We start from the raw sequence: 9,954 nt of genomic DNA, 5'->3' as shown, positions 1-9,954 counted from the left end.
GCCGGCATCAATTTACATAATTTGTTTGAATCTAATGGTTTCAGAGGCCACAGCGCGTCCTCTGCCGATACGTAATGACGTAATATGGCACCTCAGGGTGGGAGAGAGAGAGAGAGAGAGAGAGAGAGGATCGGAAAAAACGTGATTTTGCATTAGCGTCGCTGTGCCAGATTGCGTTTCCTGGTCGCTTTTTTAATCCTCGAGTCCTCATGGAATGAAGTGCGCTCTCCACAGAATTCAGTCTAAATCGTTCAGTCATTTTTGCTGCGCGAGAGCTTACAGTCACCTGTCATAGAGAGCTTCCGAATTTTAGTAGCTGAGCCTGACATCATTAAACGTTATAATATGATAAAAATAACTATCCTGAACGGTAGAACACCTATAGCAATGAAACTTGCCCGAATATGTACAAGAAAATGGTCTCTGAACACCTGACGACTTCGGTCAATTTCAACTGGAGCCATCGTGGCAGAACAGGGCTGTAGGCAGTAAGAGCGTTGCAGGTATGAGGTACAGTAACAGTTTTAAATTTTTCAGTCTGACGTTCTCGGCCAAGTAATTCAAGAGAGGAGACGGATTTGATTGAAATTGTAGATGCTCCTTGTATATGTATTCCACTATTGTTTCGTATAGGTTCGTAAAGGAATAGGTATGTTTCTTCTCCCATTCCTGTAGATTTACTCGCAATAGAAGGCGGAAAGTTGCAGGATAATAGGGATGACAGTGTATACAAGTCTGCGCGGTACATTGAAATGACCTCCCCATCTGCACTTCATCGGCAAGTCCGTTATCCGCGTCTACGAGTTTTTTATTCGTATCGGCAGAGATTAAAATATTGAGCCACTGTAACTCATTCATTACGCTGGAGCCCAGACGGTTTCGTGAATCAGATTTCATAATTTGTGGCCCATAGACTAAAAAAGTAAATGCTGATAATTACCACATTTTAAGACAAAACAATCTGTCATATTCTTCATATGTTCCTTAAGTTACCACTTTCTGTATACGTGCTGACTGTTCTTTTGGACATGTACAAAAGAACAGACACCATTTTTGATCCTGCAGCCACTATGAATTAAGATACAAAGGAATTAGAGGCATTAGCTGCCAGTGAGCAATCATTTTTATTAGTGTAGTAAGTTGAAAATTTGTGCGAAACCGGGGTTCGAACCCGGGTCTCATGATTACATGGAAGATGATGCCCTGACCACTACGCCACCCGGACACAATGGCCACCACAACCGCAAAGACTACCTTTGCACGCTTCCCATCAGACCCAAATTCTCTACTTACACCACACACTACTGACGTTGTGCCCTTTCTAATTAGCCTCATTCCCTCGCGGCATCTCGTCGATTCCCGTAAGAGTTCGAGCTTGATGTGCGTCTGGACTGAAGGGACCATTGACCGTTTTCGCCTTAATTATGTACGTGTGGTATCTGCTCTTTCGGTTTTGTTCGAAAGAACAGGTACCACATATGATCATGCCCTTTTGGACGCCATATACATCACTCCAGTTCCTTACAAAGACAATGACTGCACTGTTTTCTGCGTGCCTCCTCCACGCTTTATACACTCCTGGAAATTGAAATAAGAACACCGTGAATTCATTGTCCCAGGAAGGGGAAACTTTATTGACACATTCCTGGGGTCAGATACATCACATGATCACACTGACAGAACCACAGGCACATAGACACAGGCAACAGAGCATGCACAACGTCGGCACTAGTACAGTGTATATCCACCTTTCGCAGCAATGCAGGCTGCTATTCTCCCATGGAGACGATCGTAGAGATGCTGGATGGAGTCCTGTGGAACGGCTTGCCATGCCATTTCCACCTGGCGCCTCAGTTGGACCAGCGTTCGTGCTGGACGTGCAGACCGCGTGAGACGACGCTTCATCCAGTCCCAAACATGCTCAATGGGGGACAGATACGGAGATCTTGCTGGCCAGGGTAGTTGACTTACACCTTCTAGAGCACGTTGGGTGGCACGGGATACATGCGGACGTGCATTGTCCTGTTGGAACAGCAAGTTCCCTTGCCGGTCTAGGAATGGTAGAACGATGGGTTCGATGACGGTTTGGATGTACCGTGCACTATTCAGTGTCCCCTCGACTATCACCAGTGGTGTACGGCCAGTGTAGGAGATCGCTCCCCACACCATGATGCTGGGTGTTGGCCCTGTGTGCCTCGGTCGTATGCAGTCCTGATTGTGGCGCTCACCTGCACGGCGCCAAACACGCATACGACCATCATTGGCACCAAGGCAGAAGCGACTCTCATCGCTGAAGACGACACGTCTCCATTCGTCCCTCCATTCACGCCTGTCGCGACACCACTGGAGGCCGGCTGCACGATGTTGGGGCGTGAGCGGAAGACGGCCTAACGGTGTGCGGGACCGTAGCCCAGCTTCATGGAGACGGTTGCGAATGGTCCTCGCCGATACCCCAGGAGCAACAGTGTCCCTAATTTGCTGGGAAGTGGAGGTGCGGTCCCCTACGGCACTGCGTAGGATCCTACGGTCTTGGCGTGCATCCGTGCGTCGCTGCGGTTCGGTCCCAGGTCGACGGGCACGTGCACCTTCCGCCGACCACTGGCGACAACATCGATGTACTGTGGAGACCTCACGCCCCACGTGTTGAGCAATTCGGCGGTGCGTCCACCCGGCCTCCCGCATGCCCACTATACGCCCTCGCTCAAAGTCCGTCAACTGCACATACGGTTCACGTCCACACTGTCGCGGCATGCTACCAGTGTTAAAGACTGCGATGGAGCTCCGTATGCCACGGCAAACTGGCTGACACTGACGGCGGCGGTGTACAAATGCTGCGCAGCTAGCGCCATTCGACGGCCAACACCGCGGTTCCTGGTGTGTCCGCTGTGCCGTGCGTGTGATCATTGCTTGTACAGCCCTCTCGCAGTGTCCGGAGCAAGTATGGTGGGTCTGACACACCGGTGTCAATGTGTTCTTTTTTCCATTTCCAGGAGTGTATATCCTCCACTGCTAGTACAGCCATCTGCTGTCAGTGAGTGATTATTGCATGTTGACGTCGAAAAGAGGCGGTGGCTAGACCGTGTATGTACCTGTCACGCCTACATTTGTGGGCCTTGCCACTCCAGCGTGGGTAATAGTATGAGTTAAAGAATAATATTCATTGTTATCGATCGCTTGTAATGGAAATACACGATACTTGTAATACTGATACTTTGTTGTAACTTTGATCCACAAAGTTCTTATTATTGTTGATATTTTTCAGCCACTAGTCACGTTTATTTATTTTATGGTTAATTTAACATATTACAAAGTGTTCCAAGCATATTTTACGTAACTATATCGTACTTAAAGATAAAATGTCATACTCTAGAGTAACATACACACGTTAAAAAAAGTTTTGCAACACCCCGGTTCCCAGAACTCCTGAAGATAGACGTTGACTGTGGATATTGTATCACAGACCAGACCGTTTGACTGTTCAGAGACGTCACTAAACCCTCCCCAAAATGTAAACAACCATGCATGAGCAGCGCCTATTAGACGGAGAGAGTCCGACAGCCGATCAGTTCCAGTCATCCCACCAACAAGGAGGTACACGGCTCATGTTGTCTGTAGTTCAACCATGCCTAGACGGTCAATAGCGCGGTTCGATTACGCACTTTGTAGCAGGAAGAGCTCTCAACAAGGGAAGTGTCCAGACGTCTCGGAGTGAAACAAAGCGATGTTGTGCGGACATGGAAGAGATACAGAGAGACAGGCCTGCTCAGACCGCCCAAGGGCTACTACTGCAGTGGATGGCCGCTACCTACGGGTTATGGCTCGAAGAAACCCTGATAGTAACGCTACCATGTTGAATAATGCTTTTCGTGCAACCACAGGGCGTCATGCTACGACTCAAACTGTGCGCAGTAGGCTGCGTGGTGCGCAACTTAACTCCCGACGTCCATGGCGAGGTCCATCTTTGCAACCACGACACCATGCAGCGCGGTACAGATGGGCCCAACAACATGCCGAATGGACCACTCAGGATTGGCATCACGTTCTCTTCACCGATGAGTGTCGCATATGCCTTCAACCAGACAATCGTCGGAGGCGTGTTTGGAGGCCATCCGGTCAGGCTGAACGCCTTAGACACACGGTTCAGCGAGTGCAGTTAGGCGGAGGTCCCCTGCCGTTTTGGGTTGGCTTTATGTGGGGACGACTACGCCGCTGGTGGTCATGGAAGGCGCCGTAACGGCTGTACGATACGTGAATGCCATTCTACGACCGATAGTGCAACCATATCGGCAGCATATTGCCGAGGCATTCGTCTTCATGGACGACAATTCGCGCTCCCGTCGTGCACACCTTGTGAATGGCTTCCTTCAGGATAACGACATCGCTAGATTAGAATGGCCAGCATGTTCTCTAGACATGAAACCTATGGAACATGCCTGGGATAGATTGAAAAGGGCTGTTTATGGACGACGTAACCCACCAACCACTCTGAGGGATCCATGCAGAATCGCCGTTGAGGAGTGGCACAATCTCAACTAACAGCGCCTTTATGAACTTGTGGATAGTATGCCACGACGAATACAGGCATGCATCAATGCAAGATGACGTGCTACTGGGTATTAGAGGTGCCGGTGTGTACAGAAGTCTTGAACACCACCTCTGAAGGTCTCGCTGTATGATGGTACAGCATGCAGTACGTGGTTTTCACGAGCAATAAAAAGGGCGGGAATGATATTTATGTTGGCCTCTATTCCAGTTTTCTGTACAGGTTCCGGACCTCTCGGAACCGAGGCGATACAAAACTTTTTTTGATGCATGTGGAATAGTTTTGTTCCTTACTCTGCTTCTCGGAGGAAAGGGAAGGTGGAACAGAGGGTGACAAAACACGATGTGTAGAGGCGTCTTGTAGTTTCATGAGATCAACACCACAGTGATTTTGGCATCCCAAAACTCCATTCGCCTCGTCATTTAACTGGTGGAGCTATTGCGTAATTGTTACACTTTTGTATTTGTTAGTTAGTCACTGACTTGGAAGAATTTCACAGCACAAAACGTTTCTACACAGGTGTAAGCAGTCTACACTTAATACAATACAGTGACCTTACAGTACTGCAGATATTCAAAGATGTATCCCCTGTTATCCGCAGCCGCCCAGTTCCGCAGCAATGCAGCAGGTAGAAGGGAACCCATTATTGGGCTCCAAGATACAGTCAGACCTTGAGTTTTAGTATGTACCGAGGCTGGTTGCGCTATCTCGACTATCGCGCTCTCCTGTCAATGGGCGAAAAGCTGTACTTCGGAACTCTGTCGTCTAGAAGAAACAACAGACCCTTCACATGCGTGCGAGTACGTGAGTTGCGAGGAATGCGACAGTGCTGTCGAAGGTGCGGTACCTCTGAAAGAAAGAACACGCTGCGCTGTTGCCGGGGACGATAGTATCGTCTGCTATCGGGAGACCTGACAAGCTCCGCGGTTCGAAGCTATCTGGGCGCTGCGCTTGCCTTCCCCGGCGCTCGTCGAGACAAATGACATTTTACTCGGCCCGTTCGGTACTGCCCCGCGCATTGAGATGCAAATGGGCGGGTCGTGACCGCGATAGGGCCCGCCGCCGATAGGCGCGTTCTGCGACATCGCCTGCGCACGCTTTCAGCAGATAGCCTTAATAGCGGTACACGGCCGCCGGCCGGCTCCCACGCGAGGGCCCGCGCGCTCTCCTTCTCCCGGTTCGGTTTTATTATCGGCTTGTTACGGCGAGGGAGGCCAACTCCCACGATGGTTGTCGGCCGCGGAGCGAACTCGGGACGAAATTCCTGTTAGCGCCGGTCCCGGGAGGCAACGCCTCAGCTCCAGCACCCACGTGTCATTGTTCCTCTACGTGGCATTCAAGTTGATTTCCAATGCCGCACTCGGAGACCTCGTTCACAGAGACTTAGAGGTTCAGCGCTGAGTCAACACCAAATGGTCGTTGAAGACTGTCCATCAGTTACTTGCCCCACTATTGGCGTTCTCCGCCATCTTAGTCTGCAGTTTGAGAAACTCGTAATTTGCTTTACACCACAGTCGTCAAGAACGAAAGAAAAGAAGCTGATGGAAATTAAATTGGTCCATCGATACTTAACGCGAAAAAAAAGGCCATTGCCAATACTACTTACACACTGGGGGTTCGGTGCAAACTTAATTTCAAATTCATTTCATGAATCGTTAATCTTGACAACTTTTGCCTTTTATTACACCTCCAAGGGACTACAGAACTTAGTGTGTGGCATAAAGTTCAGCTTGACACGTCTACCGGTTCCTGAGAAAAAGGTGGTCTGACAGACGGACAGACAGACAGACGACATACACTACTGCCCATTAATATTGCTATACCAAGAAGAAATGCAAATGGTAAACGGGTATTCATTGGACAAATATACTAGAACTGACATGTGATTACATTTACACACAATTTGGGTGCATAGATCCTGAGAAATCAGTACCCAGAACAACCACCTTTGGCCGTAATAACGGCCTTAATACGCCTGGGCATTGAGTCAAACAGAGCTTGGATGGCGTGTCCAGGTACAGCTCCCCATGCAGCTTCAATACGATACCACAGTTCATCAAGAGTAGTGACTGGCGTATTGTGACGAGCCAGTTGCTCGGCCACCATTGACCAGACGTTTTCAATTGGTGAGAAATCTGGAGAATGTGCTGGCCAGGGCAGCAGTCGAACATTTTCTGTACCCAGAAAGGCCCGTACAGGACATGCAATATGCGGTCGTGCATTATCCTGCTGAAATGTAGTGTTTCGCAGGGATCGAATGAAGGGTAGAGCCACGGGTCGTAACACATCTGAAATGTAACGTCCACTGTTCAAAGTGCCGTCAATGCGAACAAGAGGTATAGAGACGTGTAAATAATGGCACCCCATACCATCACGCCGGGTGATAGACCAGTATGGCGATGACGAATACATGCTTCCATTGTGCGTGGACTGCGATGTCGCCAAACACGGATGCGACCATCATGATGCTGTAAACAGAACCTGGATTCATCCGAAAAAATGACGTTTTGCCATTCGTGCACCCAGGTTCGTCGTTGAGTATACCATCGCAGGCGCTCCTGTCTGTGATGCAGCGTCAAGGGAAACCGCAGCCATTGTCTCCGAGCTGATAGTCCATGCTGCTGCAAACGTCGTCGAAATGTTCGTGTAGATGGTTGTTGTCTTGCAAACGTCCCCATCTGTTGACTCAGGGCTCGAGACGTGGCTGCATGATCCGTTACAGCCACGCGGATAAGATGCCTGTCATCTCGACTGCTAGTGATGCGAGGCCTTTGGGATCCAGCATGGCGTTCCGTATTACCCTCCTGACCCCACCGATTCCATATTCTGCTAACAGTCATTGGATCTCGACCAACGCGAGCAGCATTGTCGCGATACGATAGACCGCAATCACGATAGGCTACAATCCGACAATTTTCAAAGTCGGAAACGTGATGGTACGCATTTCTCCTTCTTGCACGAGGCATCACAACAACGTTTCACCAGGCAACGCCGGTCAACTGCTGTTTGGTTCAAAAATGGCTCTGAGCACTATGGGACTTAACATCTGTGGTCATCAGTCCGCTAGAACTTAGAACTACTTAAACCTAACTAACCTAAGGACATCACACACATCCATGCCCGAGGCAGGATTCGAACCTGCGACCGTAGCAGTCGCGCGGTTCCGGACTGAGCGCCTAGAACCGCGAGACCACCGCGGCCGGCTCAAACTGCTGTTTGTGTATGAGACGTCAGTTGGAAACTTTCCTCATGTCAGCACATTGTAAGTGTCGCCACCGGCGCCAACCTTGTGTGAATGCTCTGAAAAGCTAATCATTTCCATATAACAGCCTCTTCCTCCTGTCGGTTAATTTTCGCTTCTGTAGCACGTCATCTTCGTGGTGTAGCAATTTTAATGGCCAGTAGTGTACTAACAACAAGTAAAAAAAATTTTTTTTTTCGTGTCACAGAATTACAAATGAACAATTTTTCGGATTTTTCACTTTGGTTGTACTGTGAAACCTTGCAAATTTCGTGATTCTACGTCAACGGGAACTACGCTGTAAATTTTGATGACTGAGCTTGCGAGTATCGGAATACACTGGAGTCCAAAATTAAAGATACAAGCCGTTCTTTGTCTAATTCACAATGGAATCACACGAAAAGTCAACAGATGTCCGTACGATCATGTTCTGCACGGAAGGTGGCATTGCGGTCAATGGACAACCACGCCAACGATGACGTCAGCGCACCTATAAAACGAGATAGTGTTTACTGGGTATCCCTCATCCACAATTGCTGTTAATGCAGCCACACACGGTCCGGTATTGCACAGATAAGAAGCCTACCAGACTCTCTGCAGCGGAGGGCCATAGGAAATTTTCGCGATAAGTTCAAAAAATGGTTCAAATGGCTCTGAGCACTATGGGACTTAACATCTCGGGTCATCAGTCCCCTAGAACTTAGAATTACTTAAACCTAACTAACCTACGGACATCACACACATCCATGCTCGAGGCAGGATTCGAACCTGCGACCGTAGCAATCCCGCGGTTCCGGATGCAGCGCCTAGAAGCGCACGGCCACCGCGGCCGGCTGGTGATAAGTTCCTATGGGACCAAACTGCTGAGGTCAACGGTCGTTAGCTTGCACACTTGTTAATCTAACTTAAACTAACTTACGCTAAGGACAATACACACACACACACACACACACACCCATGCCCGAGGGATGGCTCGAACCTCCGACAGGAGAAGCCGCGAGAACCGTGGCAAGGCGCCTCAAACCACGCGGATAGCCCGCCCCGCTTGTCATAGGAAAAAGGGACTCAGAACAGTGGCGAACTGATGTGACCTGATGGGTTAATGTGAATCGTTGTATTGTTTCTCCGATGCGGCAACAGTTTGTAGAGCCGGCCGAAGTGGCCGTGCGGTTCTAGGCGCTGCAGTCTGGAACCGCGGGACCGCTACGGTCGCAGGTTCGAATCCTGCCTCGGGCATGGATGTGTGTGAAGTCCTTAGGTTAGTTAGGTTTAACTAGTTCTAAGTTCTAGGGGACTAATGACCTCAGCAGTTGAGTCCCATAGTGCTCAGAGCCATTTTTGAACAGTTTGTAGAGACCGAAACTGTATCCTGAAGACCAGGGCACGGTCGATCGCTTGTGACATCAGAAAGAGAGGACCGTTATTTCGCTGTAAGGGCACGGCGGTATCGCCGTAGTACTGCTAGGCAACTGACACCGCAGCATCCACTGGACGTGGGGTATCGATGCAAACGGTGTACAGAAGTCTTCAGCAGAGAGGCCTTTATTGTTGGAGACCTGCTGTATACCATTGACGCTTTTTCGCACTAGAGTGGAGTCGTCAACATGTCTTCTGGACAGTGCAGTCGAACAGTGAGCCAATGTTCTTTTCACAGATGAGTCCTGATTAGGTCTGGAGAGTCATACACGACGGATTCGCATCTGGAGGAAATGTGAAACTCGATTTCGGGACGTAGACTGTGGAAATAAATGATAATTAAATCGAAAACCTTAGCTGCCGACAGGGGTTGTTGATACACATCAATGGGGACAGCTGAAAATGTGTGCCCCGACCGGGACTCGAACCCGGGATCTCATGCTTACATGGCAGACGCTCTATCCATCTGAGCCACCGAGGGCACAGAGGATAGTGCGACTGCAGGGACTTATCCCTTGCACGCTTCCTGTGAGACCCACATTCCCAACTGTCCACAACCTACATTCGAAGTGTTCCTAATAAATATTTACCCATTATTAAGAACACTGACACCTCCCACAAAATAATGAAAGGAAAAATACTTATGTCGCTTAGTACATTCTCGCTGTTCATGCAGTAAAATATCAGCATCTGGCTCGACGTTTTAATTTATTATCGAACTCTAGTTGCAACATATTTTGCAGTCAGTGTCCAC

At 49.1% G+C, this 9,954-nt stretch overlaps 1 non-coding gene across 1 annotated transcript; it reads right to left on the bottom strand.

Moving 5' to 3' along the window:
- Positions 1–9,607: 9,607 nt before the first annotated feature.
- On the bottom strand, positions 9,608–9,682 carry Trnat-ugu. Its single transcript has one exon. It is a non-coding gene; the product is annotated as a tRNA-Thr (tRNA).
- Positions 9,683–9,954: the final 272 nt, after the last annotated feature.

This window comes from Schistocerca piceifrons, chromosome 8 (genome assembly GCF_021461385.2).
Source record: "Schistocerca piceifrons isolate TAMUIC-IGC-003096 chromosome 8, iqSchPice1.1, whole genome shotgun sequence".
Taxonomy (NCBI): domain Eukaryota; kingdom Metazoa; phylum Arthropoda; class Insecta; order Orthoptera; family Acrididae; genus Schistocerca; species Schistocerca piceifrons.
The sequence above is the reverse complement of the archived record's forward strand: the minus strand, read 5'-3'. Positions and strand labels throughout refer to the sequence as shown.